Here is a 16,875-nt window from a genome sequence, read left to right as displayed (position 1 = left end):
ATAAATGCCTGGGGTTTTGAAAACTTGGGAGGAAATCCATTTTCCAGATGCATTTTTTTAAACATCAAATGGAAAAAAACATGATTTGATCAATACTATGTTCAAGTTTTTTTTATTGTAGGCTGGGAGCAGGGAAGGAAAAGACAAAAGTACAATTTATAATATTGTAAAAGTGGTCTCATGAATTACCAGCAAGCAGGTATATCCTTGGTGGGGTGGTGGGGTCGGAGGGATGCAGGCCAGCAGTGGCCTGCAGTATTGCACTCTTGACTCTAAGTTAAGGTAAGTAAAAGAAACAAAACTTGCCTTTTCATCAGCAGCCTCCAGTGGTCCCTTTAAGGACCACAGATTAGGCTGCTGTAGATCCGAAAAAACCGAGTGGAGCATGTGCGGTGCGGAATCCGTCCAGTTATTGCCCAATTTGGCATCAGGGTCCTAAAACAGGCATTAGGCCCCTGATTTGTATTTTCAAGGGGCCCGAGGCCTGTTTTAGGTGAGCACTTGGAAGTTGCCGGCTGCCAATTTGGGAGATCACATCTGGAAATTCCTCCACTCTTATTTCTTGTCCAGAAATCTAGTACAGTAGAGACCAATTTCTTCCCCATATGCATGGGAAACCTCTGTCTCCCATCTGCAACCAGCCAGATTGAGAGGCTGACTAGCTGTGGGCAGGTCGGCCTGTAGCATTAGGCTGCACAGAGGAGCGAGGGAGGGATCGCGTGGGGCCGGTGCATGGGGAGGGGGATTTGAAATGATCCAAGTCACTAATATAGACTGTAAATAGTTGAGGCCCCAGCACCGATCCCTGTGGCACCCCACTAGTTATTGTTTGCCAAACGGAAAATGACTCATTTATCCCGACTCTCTCTTTTCTGTTAGTTAGCCAATCCCCTCTATCCTTCCTAATATTTTACTCCCAACCCCGTGAACTTTTATCGTGCAGTAACCTTTTATGTGGCACCTTATCGAACGTCTTCTGGAAATCCAAATACACCACATCCACTGGTTCCCCCTTATCCACCCTGCTCGTTACATCCTCAAAGGACTCCAGCAAATTTGTCAAACATGATTTCCCTTTCATAAAACCATGCTGACTCTGCTTGACTGAATTAGGCTTTTCCAAATGTCCTGCTACTGCTTCCTTAATAATGGACTCCAACATTTCCCAACGACAGATATTAGGCTAACTGGTCTATAGTTTCCTGCTTTCTGTCTGGCTTCTTTTTTAAATAGAGGCATTACATTTGTGGTTTTCCAATTTGCTGGGACCTCCCCAGAATCCAGGGAATTTTGGTATATTACAACCAAGGCATTCACTATCTCTGCAGCCACTTCTTTTAAGACCCTAGGATGTAAGCCATCATGTCCAGGGGACTTGTCCGCCTTTAGTCCCATTATTTTACCGAGTACTACTACTTTAGTGATTGTGACAGTTTTAAGTTCCTCCCTCCCGAAAGCCCCTTGATTATCCATTATTGGGATGTTTTTAGTGTCTTCTACCATGAAGACCAATACAAAATATTTGTTCAAAGTATCTGCCATTTCCCTGTTCCTCATTATTAATTCCCCAGTCTCATCCTGTAAGGGACTCAACATTTACCTTAACCACTCTTTTCCTTTTTATATACCTGTCAAAACTCTTAATATCTGTTTCTATATTTCTTGCTAGTTTACTTTCATAATCTATCATCCCTCTCTTTATTATTTTTTTTAGTTGTTCTTTGCTGGTTTTTAAAAGTTTCCCAATCCTCTGGCCTCCCACTAATCTTGGCCACTTTGTATACCCTTGTTTTCAATTTGATACCATTCCTTATTTCCTTAGTTAGCCACAGATGGTTATCCCTTCTCTTACAGTCTTTCCTTCTCATTGGGATATATTTTTGTTGAGAGTTATGAATTATTTCCTTGAATGTCTGCCACTGCTCATCAGCCGTCCCACACTTTAATTTGTTTTCCCAGTCCACTTTAGCCAACTCTGCCTTCATACTTTTGTAACCTCCTTTATTTAAGCTTGGGACACTGGTTTGAGATCCAACTTTCTCACCCTCTGAATTTGAAACTCAACCATGCTATGATCATTCTTTCCTCGAGGATCCTTTACACAGTACCACATCTAAGATAGCCTGCTCCCTGGTTGGTTCCGCAACGTACTGTTGAAGGAAACTATCCCAGATACACTCTATGAACTCTTCCTCAAGGCTACCTTGACCAATTTGATTTGTCCAATTAATATGAAGATTAAAATCACCCATGATTATTGCCGTTCCTTTTTTACAAGCCTCCATTATTTCTTGATTTATACTCCGTCCAACAGTGTAGCTACTGTTAGGGGACCTATAGACTATGCCCATCAGTGACTTTTTCCCATTATTATTCCTGATCTCCACCCAAACTGATTCTGTATCCTGATCTTCTGAGGCAATATCATTTCTTACTACCGCACTGATCTCATCCTTGATTTGTAAGGTTTTTGCTTTCCTTGCCTTTACTACAGTTCTTTGACTCTGGGATTTATAGGAACAAAATATACACGACACACATAGGTTTAGTCTCAACCCAAAACTATTGGTTTATTAAAACCAACAAAACAGACAAAATCCCTTAGAGATTTGGTTGAAACATACAATCACCCAATCGGGCTGGTCGTCACCGATGTCGATTGTGGGCCCTGGAGCTGGGAATGACCGGTCCCCGTCCATCTTCACCTGATTGCCGCAGCCCTCGAGAGCAAGAGAGTGTCTTCCTGTGTGTTTCCCTGTCAAGGTCCTTCCGTCTTAAAGTCTTTTTGTCACAAAGTCCTCCCTCAACCGTAGTTTCAGTTGCTGGGCTTCTGAATGGCCAGCATTCACACATCATCAACTGGTAATTCAACCACCGGAGATATGCAGAGTCTGCGAGATTGAAGATGACTCATCTTTGTATCCCGCTCCCTGAAATACACATTTAATGTGGTTTCTGCTTACTGTTGATGGGTGTGACACCTCAAATCGCTGGAGAAATACCACCAACGATGTCTCCGCAAGATCCTACAAATCCCCTGGGAGCACAGACACACCAACGTTAGCGTCGTCGACCAGGCCAACATCCCTCGCATTGAAGCACTGACCACACTTGATCAGCTCCACTGGGCAAAGCCACATTGTTCGTATGCCAGACACGAGACTCCCAAAGCAAGCGCTCTACTCGGAACACCTTCATGGCAAACGAGCCAAAGGTAGGCAGAGGAAACGTTGGAGGGACACCCTCAAAGCCTCCCTGATAAAATGCAACATCCCCACCGACATCTGGGAGTCCCTGGCCAAAGACCTCCCTAAGTGGAGGATCTGCATCCGGGAGGGCGCTGAGCACCTCGAGTCTCATCGCCAAGAGCATGCAGAAATCAAGGGCAGGCAGCGGAAAGAGCGTGCGGCAAGCCTGCCCCATCCACCCTTTCCCTCAACGACTATCTGTCCCACCTGTAACAGGGACTGTGGTTCTCGTATTGGACTGTTCAGCCACCTAAGGACTTATTTTAAGAGGGACTGCCTATGTTGATGGGTGTGTCTGGTTGTCGGCTCGCAGATAAACGTTTTTCTGATTCAGGCCATGAAGTTAACCTGACCCCATTGTTTGAGTGAAACCTAGAGCATTGTCCCAATGCTAATTTCTCCCATCGAAATCAATCGAGGCTTGCTCAAGATTCCAGGCCACATAATTTCATGAATGCTCCTTTTCATAGTCAATCAGAAAAGCTTTAAAATATTCCATTGTCCAGTATCAATGTCCTTCATCAATTCAAAACCGTAGTTGGCTGTCGCCTTTTCCTGTGCTTCAAGTTTTAGTCTCCAGATTCTGGCATCTTCCTGTGCCCTGAGCCAAATATCTTTGCGAACCTTACAATTAACAGAGCTACCCCACCTCCTTTTTGTTTCTGTCGATCCTTCCGAATTGTCAAATACCCCATAATATTTAGTCCCCAGCCTTGGTCACCTTGCAACCATGTCTCTGTAACGGCTATCAGATCATACCCATATAATCTATTTGTGCCGTCAACTCATCTATTTTGTGACGAATGCTGCGTGCATTCAGATAAAGAGCTTAACATTTTTTTTTACCATTTTTCCTGCTTTGACCCCACTTTCTGATACACTCTTATGTTTATACATTGTGTCCTTTGCTGCCATGCTCTGGTTATCATTTCCCCCAGTGCTACCTTACACTGTTGCCCTCTCCTTGCTCTTTGACTTGTTAAATTCCCACTCACCTGAACCCTCTTTCCCACTCTTCCCCCTCCTCCCCCCTCCACTAGTTAGTTTAAAGTCCTCTCTACAGCCCTAGTAATTTGATTTGCCAGGACTCTAGTCCCAGCATGGTTCAAGTGGAGCCCGTCCCAACGGAACAGCTCCCTCTTACCCCAGTACTGGTGCCAGTGCCCCACGAATCAAAATCCATTTCTCCCACACCAGTCTTTGAGCCACGTGTTTAACCCTCCGATCTTAATTACCCTATGCAAATTTGCTCGTGGCTCAGGTAGTAATCCAGAGATTATTACCTTTGTATTTCTGCTTTTTAATTTGGCCCCTAGCTGCTCATACTCCCTCAGCAGAACTTCTTTGTTTGTCCTACCTATGTTGTTGATACTGACATGGACCACGACAACTGGATCTTGCCCCTTCCACTCCAAGTTCCTCTCCAGCCTTGAGAAGATGTCCTTAACCCTGGCACCAGGCAGGCAACACAGCCTTTAGGACTCACGCTCTCAGCTGTTGAGAACTGTATCTATCCCCCTAATGATACTGTCCCCTACCACTGCAATGTTTCATTTTACTCCCCCCACTTGAATGGCCCCCTGTACCACGGTGCTGTGGTTAGTTTGCCCATCCTCCCTGTAGTCCTTGCTCTCGGCCACACAGGGAGTAAGCCTTGAGCCTGTTGGACAAGAGCAAGGGCTGAAGTTCCTCCATCACTACATCCTGGGTCCCCATACCTTCCTCACTTGTAGTCTCACCTTCCTGTCCCTGACCACAGACTATATTTGAATTAATTAATCTAATTGGTGTGACTGCCTCCTGGAACGCACTGTTCAGGTAACTCTCCCCCTCCTTGATGTGTCACAGTGTCTGCAGCTTGGACTCCAGCTCATCAATGCGGTGCCGAAGTTTCTCGAACTGCAGACACTTGCTGCAGATGTGGTTGCGATGGGCCTCAATGGTGTCCACCAGCTTCCACATGTTGCAGCAGTAACACATCACCTGCCCTGCCATCACGAATGCATTTAATTAATTAGATTTAATTTTTAATCCCGGCCCTTAATGTTTCTATAGCAGGAATGGGGTACTGAAGTTGCATGTTCAGCCATGAACTCATTGAATGGCGGTGCAGGCTAGAAGGGCCGAATGGCCTACTCCTGCACCTAGTTTCTAAAGCAATACCCAAGAAAAGAGGGAGAAACTCACCAATCACTTCCCTGCTTTCCTGTGATGTCGAATGTAGTTGCCGTCTTTGCCTTTGTCGCCCTCTCTTAGCTGCTTGCGCTGCTCCCTGCAGTGGTTGGCTGCTCGCTCATTTAACTGCCCGCTGCTCCTCTGGTGTTCCCACACAAGTCGGGGCCTCGGGGCTGGCTGAATATCCTTCTTGGGTACTACCAGCCTGTCTAGTACCTCCTCTTTAGCTATTTTTATTTCATCCAGTATCTCAACAACCTCCTCATTTACCGTTGTTTTGGCAAAGTCCTCTTCCTTGGTAAACACCAATGCAAAGTATTCATTTAGTACCTCAGCCATGCCTTCTGTCTCCATCAATAGTTTTCCATTTTGGTCCCTAATTAGCCCCACCACTCCTCTGACAATCCTTTTAATGTTAGTATGCCTGTAGAAGATCTTTGTATTCCCTTTTATGTTAGCCGCCAATCTATTCTCATTCTGTCTATTTGCCCCTCTTAATTTCTTTTTCACCGCTGTACTTTTTATATTCAGCCTGATTCACCCTTGTATTATCAAGCTGACACTGTCATATGCCACCTTTTTTTGCTTCATCCTACTCTGTAACTCCTTTGTCATCCAGGCAGCTCTGGCTTTGGTTGCCCTCTCTTTCACCCTTGTGGGAATGTACCGAGACTGTAGCCGAACCATCTCCTCTTTAAAGGCCATCCATTTCTCCATTACATTTCTGCCTGCCACTCTTTGACTCCAATTTATCTGGGCCAGAACCTTCCTCAATTTGCTGAAATTAGCCCTCTTCCAGTGAAGTATTTTTATTCTAGATTGTTCCTTTTCCTTCTCCATAACGAATCTAAACTTTATTATGCCATGATCATTATTCCCAAGATCCTACCTCTCTGTGACAATCTCCACTTGACCCACTTCATTCCCTAGGACTAGATCCAACAATGCCTCCTTCCTCGTTGGGCATGAAACATAACTGATCAACAAAGTTTTCCTGAACACACATGAGAAATTTCCCCCCCTCTCTGCCCTTAACATGATCACTGCCACATTCAATATTGGGGTAGTTGAAGTCTCCCATTATCATTACTCTACTCTGTAGTTCATGTACCTCTCAGTAATTGCTCTACTAATCTGCTCTTCAATCTCCTTCCCACTATTTGGTGGCCTATAAAATGCACCAAGTAGCGTAATAGCTTTTCTATTTCTTAGTTTCAACCAAATATATTCGGTCTTTGACCCCTCAAGCACATTCTCTTTCTAGCACTGTATTATTTTCCTTAATCATAACTGCTGCCTCATCTGCTTTTATTACTTCCCTATTTTTCTGAATACCCTGGGGAATATTAAGCATCCAATCCTCCCATTTTTTGAACCAGATCTCCATTATCGCCACTACATCATATTCCCATGTAGCTATTTGCGCCTGCAGCTCACCAACCTTATTAACCACACTTCATGCATTTACATACATACACTACAAACCTAATTCTCTCTGTATTTTCTATGATCCCACATAACTCTGTATTATTTCTAACTCTTAACTGTCTGTCCCAGTCTTCTGTGCACCTTGTTTCTACTTTTTAGCACTAAGCCTTGATGCCCAGACGCCTGCCGAATTAGTTTAAACCTTTTGCCACAGCACTAGTTAACCTGCCTGCGAGGATATTGGTCCCAACTCTGCTCAGGTAACCCCTTCTGCCACAGAACTGGTCCCAATGTTCCAGGAATCTGATGCCCTTCCTCCTGAACCATGTCTCTAGCCACACATTAACCTGCCATATTCTCCTATTTTCACTCTCACTAGTGCGTGGTACTGGGAGTAATCCAGAGATTACTATCGGAGGTCCAGCTTTTTAACTACCTTACTAGCTCCTTAAACTCTGACTGCAGGACCTTAACCCTTTTCCTCTCTGTCATTGGTCTTGACATGGCCCACGACTTCTGGCTCTTCCCCTTCCCTCCACAGAATGTTCGGCACCCTCTCCGTGATGAGCCTTACCATGGCACCAGCGAGGCAACATGTCATATGCAACTTGCGTCGGCAGTAACAGAACTGCCTGTATGTCCCCTTATCAAATCAGCAATTACTACGGCATTCCTACACTTTGCTGTACCCCACTGTACAGACTTTTGCCTCACGCTGCCAGACTCAGGACTATACTCTTTCAGGTATTGTCACCCTCATTGGTATTCAATGCTGAATTCTGGTTTGAGAGTGCCACACTCCCAGAGGATTTATGCACTGCCTGCCACTTTCTACCTTTCCGGGTGGCCTCCTACTTGCTATTCTAAGAACATAAGAACATACGAAATTGGAGCAGGAGTAGGCCATACGGCCCCTCGACCCTGCTTTGCCATTTAATACGATCATGGCTGATCCGATCATGGATTCAGGTCCACTTCCCTGCCCGCTCCCCATAACCCCTTATTCCCTTATCAGTTAAAAAACTGTCTATCTGTCTTAAATCCATTCAATGTCCCAGCTTCCACAGCACTCTGACGCAGCGAATTCCACAGATTTACAACCCACTGAGAGAAATTTCTCCTCATCTCAGTTTTAAATGGGCGGCCCCTTATTCTAAGATTATGGCCTCTAGTTCTAGTCTCCCCTATCAGTGGAAACATCCTCTCTGCATCCACCTTGTCAAGCCCCCTCATAATCTTATACGTTTCAATACGATCACCTCTCATTCTTCTGAATTCCAATGAGTAGAGGCCCAACCTTTCCTCCATAAGTCAACCCCCTCATCTCCGGAATTAACCTAGTGAACCTTCCATTGGCCCTCCTGATCACTTGCTGTACCTGCATACTAACCTTTTGTGTTTCATGCACAAGTACCCCCAGGTCCCACTGTACTGCAGCACTTTTGCAATTTTTTTCCATTTAAATAATAACCTGCTCTTAGATTTTTTTTCTGCCAAAGTGCATAACCTCACACTTTCCAGCATGATACTCCATCTGCCAAATTTTTGCCCACTCACTTAGCCTGTTTATGTCCTTTTGCAGATTTTTTGTGTCTCCTCACACATTGCTTGTCGTCCCATCTTTGTATCATCAGCAAACTTGGCTACGTTACACTCGGTCCCTTCTTCCATGTCATTAATATAGATTGTAAATAGTTGGGGTCCCAGAACTGATCCCTGCTGCTTCTTTAATAATGGACTCCAACATTTTCTCAAACACAGAGGCTAACAGGTCTATAGTTTCCTGCTTTTTGTCTGCCTCCTTTTTTAAATAGGAGCGTTACATTTGTGGTTTTCCAATCTGCTGGGACCTTCCCAGAATCCAGGGAATGTTGGTAAATTACAACCAATGCATCCACTATCCCTGCCGCTACTTCTCTTAAGACCCTAGATGCAAGCCATCAGGTCCAGGGGATTTATCCGCCTTTAGTCCCATTATCTTACTGAGTACCACCTCCATTGTGGTTGTGTAAGTTCCTCCCTCCCTATAACCCTGAATTCTGTCTGGCTGTGGGGTGACCACCTCATGGAACCAGCGATCCAGGAAACATTCAGCTAGCTGTATGTCTTGCAGTAAATCCAGCTGTCCCTCAGGCTTGAGCTCGATCAGCTGCAGGCACTTCCTGTACATGTGGACGTCCAGGACACATGAGCATCCTGATGTTCCCACATGGCACAGGAATTGCAGGTTATGGGTCGCAACTGTCCCTCCATTCTAATTAGAAACTTTAAAAAGCTCCTTAGATATAAGGTGATTATTTATATAATTGCTATTACCTAGGTCTAAACTAGGCTACTGTATTAAATTACACTTATTTTTCTCTTCGCTCCTCAAAGCGAACTAACCAAAGACTAATTATTTACTCAAGCTGAACAAAAATTTCACTGAGATCACTAAACACAAAGGACAAGAAATGTGTTTGTGTTGCACCTGAGTTAACGGCCCGGAGGGGCGTTAATGCATCTCGAATGGCTTAACACCCGACTGCGCAGATTGTAGCGCCCTGTTGGGAAATTTGGTTCAGGTTTACCAGCGGCGCAAGACGCTACTGCCTTGCTGTCTAACTTCAGTTAGATCAGTACACGTGCAACGACCCGCTAGCACCCTGCTCATTTAACGTTCACTACTGAACACGCCGGAGAAACCAGACGGTCCCACTTTCTTTAGGTCATACCTGGAGGCTATTTGGGAGGAGCAACCGGATTAATCGGAGGTCACTGTGAGTGCAACGTTTCGACAGAGCACGGTGCGTGAACCTCTTACTTTGCAGCGGCAGATTTAACTGACCTTGCAGGTTACTAACATCCTGAGTTTGAGAATTAAATGGGTGTATTACTAGCACGCCTTCTACATGTTGTTGTTAGACAGCGTCAGGATAGAAGCGCCGTTGGCCATGTCGGCCCACATCTGAGGAGACCGCATAGATGTCGGGACTGAAGGCCTTATCCCCCATGGGTTTACCGGGAGCAACGTTCATAACTCGACATGTCAGAGGAGCAGTGTGTCAGAAGGCTGTGCTTCCGAAAGGAGGTCCTGACAGAAATATGCCATCTCCTGCAGCCAAACCTCTGCAGCCTGACATCGGCACCAGGATTGCGCTGCCCGTCGCAGTGAAGCTCACTGTGACACTGACTTTCTATGCCTCTGGCTCCTTCCAGGCTGCATCAGGAGACATATGAGCATCCCTCAAATGGCTGCATCCGGGATATGATACAGGCTCTGTACAAAAATGGAGTTCGTAACTGCTATGTATTTAATCCCTTGTAACCTGCATTATACCTGACCACCAGAGGGCCTACCTGTTGGAGTCCCAAGGGATCCCAGCATCCCTTGGGAGCACAGTATATAAGCAGGCCACCCACGAAGTACCTGCATTCTGGAACCTTAATAAAGGAGCCAAGGTCACACTTGCTCATTACACACAGTACTCAGTCTGACCATTTATTATGAGTGTAACAGTTGGCGACGAGGTAACGAACAACTGCGTGAAAATGCAAAGAACAGTTGGCATCCTGGAGAAGTTCTCAGAGGGGGACGATTGGGAGGCCTTTGTGGAGAGACTCGACCAATACTTCGTGGCCAACGAGCTGGAAGGGGACGAGAATGCAACCAAACGAAGGGCGATCCTCCTAACTGTCTGTGGGGCATCAACCTATGGCCCCATGAAGAATCTCCTGGACCAGGCAATACCAACAGAGAAATCCTACGAAAAACTGTGTATGCTGGTCCGGGAGCACCTAAATCCTAAGGAAAGCGATTTGATGGCAAGATATCGGTTCTACACGTGTCAACGATCAGAGGGCCAGGAAGTGGTGAGCTATGTCGCCGAACTAAGGCGCCTTGCAGGACATTGAGAGTTTGAGGGATTCCTAGAACAAATGCTCAGAAACCGTTTTGTACTGGGCATCGGACATGAGACAATCCTTCGCAAACTGTTGACTGTAGAAACTCCGAATCTGAGTAAAGCCATAACGATAGCCCAGGCATTTATGTCCATCAGCGACAACACCAAGCAGATTTTGCAGAACAAAGAAGTTTCGGCCAGTACTGTGCATAAAGTAATATTGGTTTTGAGCAGAAATGTATAGGGCAGAACCTACACACCGGCTGCTGTGGCCCGACCTCAATTGACCCAGAGTCCGCCATCATCTGTTAATGCAAGGCAGTTAACACCCTGTTGGCGCTGCAGAGGTGATCATCGGCCCTATCAATGCCGCTTTAAGCACTATGCGGCAATGGCTGCAGAACAATGGGACACCTCCAACGAATGTGCAGGCGAGCTGCAAACTCTGCAAACCACCACGTTGCAGAGGAAGATCGATCCACAGTGGATCAGACAGAATTGGAAACTCGTGCGGAGGAGGCAGTGGTGTACGGGGTACACATGTTCACTACGAAATGCTCACCAATAATGTTGAAAGTTGAACTGAATGGTATTCCAGTATCTATGGAGCTGGACGCGGGGGCAAGTCAGTCCATAATGAGTAAAATGGCCTTCGACAGGCTGTGGGGAAACGGCCTTCGACAGGCCCAAGCTCAGCCCCAATTGCACCAAACTAAGGACTTACACAAAGGAACTAATCCCTGTAATTGGCAGTGCTGAAGTCAAAGTCTCCTATGATGGAGCAGTACATGAACTCCCACTATGGATTGTGCCAGGGGATGGCCCCACGTTGTTTGACAGAAGCTGGCTGGGGAAAATCCGCTGGAACTGGGACGACATCCGAGCGCTTTCGTCCGTCGACGACACCGCATGTACCCAGGTTCTAAGCAAGTTCCCTTCGTTATTCGAGCCAGGCATTGGAAGCTTCTCTGGGGCGAAAGTGCAGATCCATTTGGTTCCCGGTACGCGACCCATCCACCACAAGGCTCGGGCGGTACCGTACATGATGCGTGAAAAAGTGGAAATCGAGCTGGACAGGCTGCAACGTGAAGGCATCATCGCGCCAATGGAATTCAACGACTGAGCCAGTCCGATTGTTCCGGTACTCAAGGAGGATGGTACGGTTAGAATTTGCGGGGACTATAAAGTAACGATTAGCCGTTTTTCGCTGCAGGACCAGTACCCGCTACCCAAGGCAGACAACCTATTCGCAACTCTGGCTGGAGGGAAGACATTCACCAAGCTGGCCCTGACCTCGGCCTACATGACGCAAGAGCTGGAGGAGTCTTCGAAAGACCTCACCTGCATCAACACGCACAAAGGTCTGTTTATCTACAATTGGTGCCCGTTCAGGATTCGGTCGGCCGCAGCGATCTTCCAGCGGAACATGGAGAGCCTGCTAAAGTTGGTTCCTTGCACAGTGGTCTTCCAGGACGACATATTGGTTACAGGTCGGGACACCATGGAGCACTTGAAGAATCTGGAGGAGGTTCTTAATCGGTTGGATCGCGTGGGGCTCAGGTTGAAACGCTTGAAGTGTGTTTTCCTGGCACAGGACGTCGAATTCTTAGGAAGAAGAATCGCAGCAGACGGCATCAGACCCACCAACGCCAAGACGGAGGCCATCAAGAACGTGCCATGATCACAGAACGTGACGGAGCTGCGGTCATTCCTGGGACTCTTTAACTACTTCGGTAATTTCCTACCTGGGTTAAGCACCCTGCTAGAACCCCTACATGCAATACTGCACAAGGGAGATGACTGGGTATGGGGGAATTCACAAGAGGCTGCCTTTAAGAAAGCCAGAAACTTATTGTGTTCTAACAAACTGCTTGTCCTGTACAACCCATGTAAACGATTGGTGTTGACTTGCGATGTGTCGTCATACGGGTTCGGGTGTGTGTTACAACAGGCTAATGAATCGGAAATTTTGCAACCAGTTGCATATGCATCCAGGAGTTTGTCCAAGGCCGAAAGGGCCTACAGTATGGTTGAAAAAGAGGCTCTGGCGTGCGCTTACAGGGTTAAAAAAAATGCACCAGTACTTATTTGGCCTCGAGTTCGAGCTTGAAACTGATCACAAGCCGCTCATATCACTATTCTCGGAGAGCAAAGGGATTAATACCAATGCCTCTGCCCGCATCCAAAGATGGGCGCTCACGCTGTCGGCATACAACTATGTAATCCACCACAGACCGGGCACAGAGAACTGCGCAGATGCTCTCAGTCGGCTACTATTGCCCACCACCGGGGTGGAAATGGCACAGCCAGCAGACTTGCTAATGGTCATGGAGGCATTTGAGAACGGGAAATCCCCCGTTACGGCCAGCCAGATCAGGACCTGGACCAGCCAAAATCCTTTACTGTCCCTGGTAAAAAAAACTGTGATCTCCATGGAAGCTGGTCCAGTATCCCAGTGGAGATGCAGGAAGCGATTAAGCCGTTCCACAGACGCAAAGCTGAACTGTCCCTGCAGGTGGACTGTCTTTTGTGGGGCAATCGCGTAGTCTTGCCCAAGAAAGGCAGAGACACATTAATTTGCGAACTGCGCAACACCCACCCTGGCATCGTAATGATGAAAGCTATAGCCAGATCCCACGTGTGGTAGCCTGGCATCGACTCAGATTTAGAGTCATGTGTGCACCAGTGCAACACTTGCTCTCAGTTGAGCAATGCACCCAGAGAGGCACCGCTAAGTGTGTGGTCCTGGCCATCCAAACCGTGGTCGAGGAACCATGTAGACTATGCGGGCCCATTCCTCGGCAAAATGTTTTCGGTTGTCATGGAAGCTTACAGTGGATTGAATGGGCAATAATGTCTGTAAGCACATCCACGGCCACCATTGTAAGTCTACGAGCTATGTTTGCCACGCACGACTTGCCTGATGCCCTAGTCAGCGACAATGGACCATGCTTCGCCAGTGCTGAATTCATGACCCGCAACGGGATCAAACATGTCACATCTGCCCCATTCAAGCCTGCATCCAACGGCCAGGCAGAGCGGGCAGTTCAGACCATCAAGCAAAGCTTGAAATGCGCGTCGGAAGGCTCTCTGCAGACCTGGTTGTCCCGAGTACTGCTCAGCTACTGCACCAGACCCCACTCACTCACCGGGATTCCCCCAGCTGAGCTGCTCATGAAAAGGGCACTTAAAACAAGGCTCTCTCTGGTCCACCCTGATCTACATGATCACGTGGAGGACAAGTGGCATCAACAAAGTGTGTACCATGACCGCACAAATTTGTCATGTGATATTGAGATCAATGATCCTGTGTTTGTGCTCAATTATGGACATGGTCCCAAATGGCTCGCTGGCACGGTCACAGCCAAAGAGGGGAGTAGGGTATTTCAGGTCAAACTGATCAATTGACAAACGCACAGGAAACACTTGGACCAAATCAAATTGCGGTTCACCAACAGCTACGAACAACCTGAAGAGGACATCACCAACTTTGACCTTCCAACACACACACAAGTGGCAACTGACATTACAGTTGACCACGAAACCAAACTCACCATCCCCAGCAGCCCGGCAAGGCCGGCTGCCCAACAGCCCAATGAAGAACTGACCAACCCACCCACACCAGCATTTGTACCGAGACGATCGACAAGGGAGCGCAAAGCCCCAGATTGTGCCTCCTTGTAAATAAGTGTACTGTTGACTTCACAGGGGAGTGATGTTATGTATTTAACCCCTTGTAACCTGCATCACACCTGACCACCAGAGGGCCTACCTGTTGGAGTCCCAAGGGATCCCAGCATCCCTTGGGAGCACAGTATATAAGCAGGCCACCCACGAGGTACCTGCACTCTGGAACCTTAATAAAGGAGCTAAGGTCACACTTGCTCATTACACACAGTACTCAGTCTGACCATTTATTATGAGTGTAACAGTAACGTTCCCAATGAGCAAGGATAAACAGAATGAGCAGACATGTGGGTTTTCCAGGACAGCGGGCTTCCTGATGGTTCAAGGAGCCATTGACTGCACATGTGGCTTTGTGAGCACCATTCCAGAATTCCGAGGTGTTCTGAAACCGAAAGGGATACCACTCCCTGAATGTGCAGCTGTTGTACGACCACATGCAGCGCATCCTTGCAGTGAATGCCCGCTATCCTGGCAACGTACATGATGTGAGCGCACTGTGTCACAAATGTTTGAGCCACCACGGGAAAGATGGCAAAAGATATGGCCTAGCTACCTAGCTAATGATCCCCCTCCACGATCCCACTATCCAAGTGGTGGAGTATCATAGAAACATAGAAATATAGAAAATAGGTGCAGGAGTAGGCCATTCGGCCCTTCGAGCCTGCACCATCATTCAATAAGATCATGGCTGATCATTCACCTCAGTACCCCTTTCCTGCTTTCTCTCCATATCCCTTGATCCCTTTAGCCGTAAGAGCCATATCTAACTCCCTCTTGAATATATTCAATGAACTGGCATCAACAACTCTCTGCGGCAGGGAATTCCACAGGTTAACAACTCTCTGAGTGAAGAAGTTGCTCCTCATCTCAGTCCTAAATGGCCTACCCCGTATCCGAATACTGTGTCCCCTAGTTCTGGACTTCCCCAACATCGGGAACATTCTTCCCGCATCTAACCTGTCCCGTCCCGTGAGAATCTTATACATTTCTATGAGATCCCCTCTCATCCTTCTAAACTCCAGTATATAAAGGCCCAGTTGATCCAGTCTCTCCTCATATGTCAGTCCAGCCATCCCTGGAATCAGTCTGGTGAACCTTCGCTGCACTCCCTCAATAGCAAGAACGTCCTTCCTCAGATTAGGAGAACACAATATTCCAGGTGAGGTCTCACCAAGGCCCTGTACAATTGCAGTAAGACCTCCCTGCTCCTTTACTCAAATCCCCTAGCTATGAAGGCCAACATGCCATTTGCCTTCTTCACTGCCTGCTGTACCTGCATGCCAGTTTTCAATGACTGATGAACCATGACACCCAGGTCCCTTTGCACATCCCCTTTTCCTAATCTGCCGCCATTCAGATAATATTCTGCCTTTGTGTTTTTGCCACCAAAGTGGATAACCTCACATTTATCCACCATGCATTTGCCCACTCACCTAACTTGTCCAAATCACCCTGCAGCCTCTTAGCATCCTCCTCACAGCTCACACCACCACCCAGTTTAGTGTCATCTGCAAACTTGGAGATATTACACTCAATTCCTTCATCTAAATCATTGATGTACACTGTAAATAGCTGGGGTCCCAGTACTGAGCCCTGCGGCACTCCACTAGTCACCGCCTCCCATTCCGAAAAGGACCCGTTTATCCCAACTCTCTGCTTCCTGTCTGCCAACCAATTCTCTATCCACGCTAGTACAATTACCCCCAATACCATGTGCTTTGATTTTGAACACCAATCTCTTATGTGGGACCTTGTCAAAGGCCTTTTGAAAGTCCACTCTACTAGTTACATCCTCAAAAAAATTCCAGAAGATTTGTCAATCATGATTTCCCTTTCATAAATCCATGCTGACTTGGACCGATCCTGTCACTGCTTTCCAAATGCGCTGCTATTTCATCCTTAATAATTGATTCCAACATTTTCCCCACTACTGATGTCAGGCTACAATGACAGCCATGTGGCCACCCATAACATAATTGAGCAGACAATAGGGGTGCTGAAGCAGCAGTTCCGATGCCTGGACCACTCTGAAGACAGCCTTCAATACTGCCCTCAACAGGTGTTGCTATTCATTGTGGTGTGCTGCATGCTGCACAACTTGACCCTAATGAGGGCTCAGGCATTCCAGTGGGGATTACAACCCCACCTCAGGAGGAGCAGGAAGAGGAAGAGGAAGAGGAGCCTGCCAAGGCCCCGAATGGCCAGCCAGACGAGGAGGAGGAGGAGCAGCAGCCACGGAGGAGGCACCGTGGCAATGCTGTCGGTGCAAGGGCCACACGTCAGTGGCTCATAATGCGTTTCTCTTGAATGGAGGAAGCTGACGGATGCAGCTGATATTGACCGGGCTATGTGCTACGATAATGGCACATCTCGGTGAAATTCCACATCAATACACAAGACGGGAATGCAAATGGTCAAATGAACATTTTAATAACTCCATCAAAAGTCTTGCC

At 47.1% G+C, this 16,875-nt stretch overlaps 1 protein-coding gene across 5 annotated transcripts in view; it reads left to right on the top strand.

The window, feature by feature from the left end:
* The window catches only part of dnah3 (dynein axonemal heavy chain 3), a 292,437-nt gene that overhangs the window by 166,482 nt on the left and 109,080 nt on the right, over positions 1 to 16,875 (top strand). The window lies entirely within an intron of this gene.

This window comes from Pristiophorus japonicus, chromosome 15, assembly GCF_044704955.1.
Source record: "Pristiophorus japonicus isolate sPriJap1 chromosome 15, sPriJap1.hap1, whole genome shotgun sequence".
NCBI lineage: Eukaryota > Metazoa > Chordata > Chondrichthyes > Pristiophoridae > Pristiophorus > Pristiophorus japonicus.
Note: the sequence above shows the minus strand (reverse complement) of the source record. Positions and strands in the feature narration are given on the sequence as shown.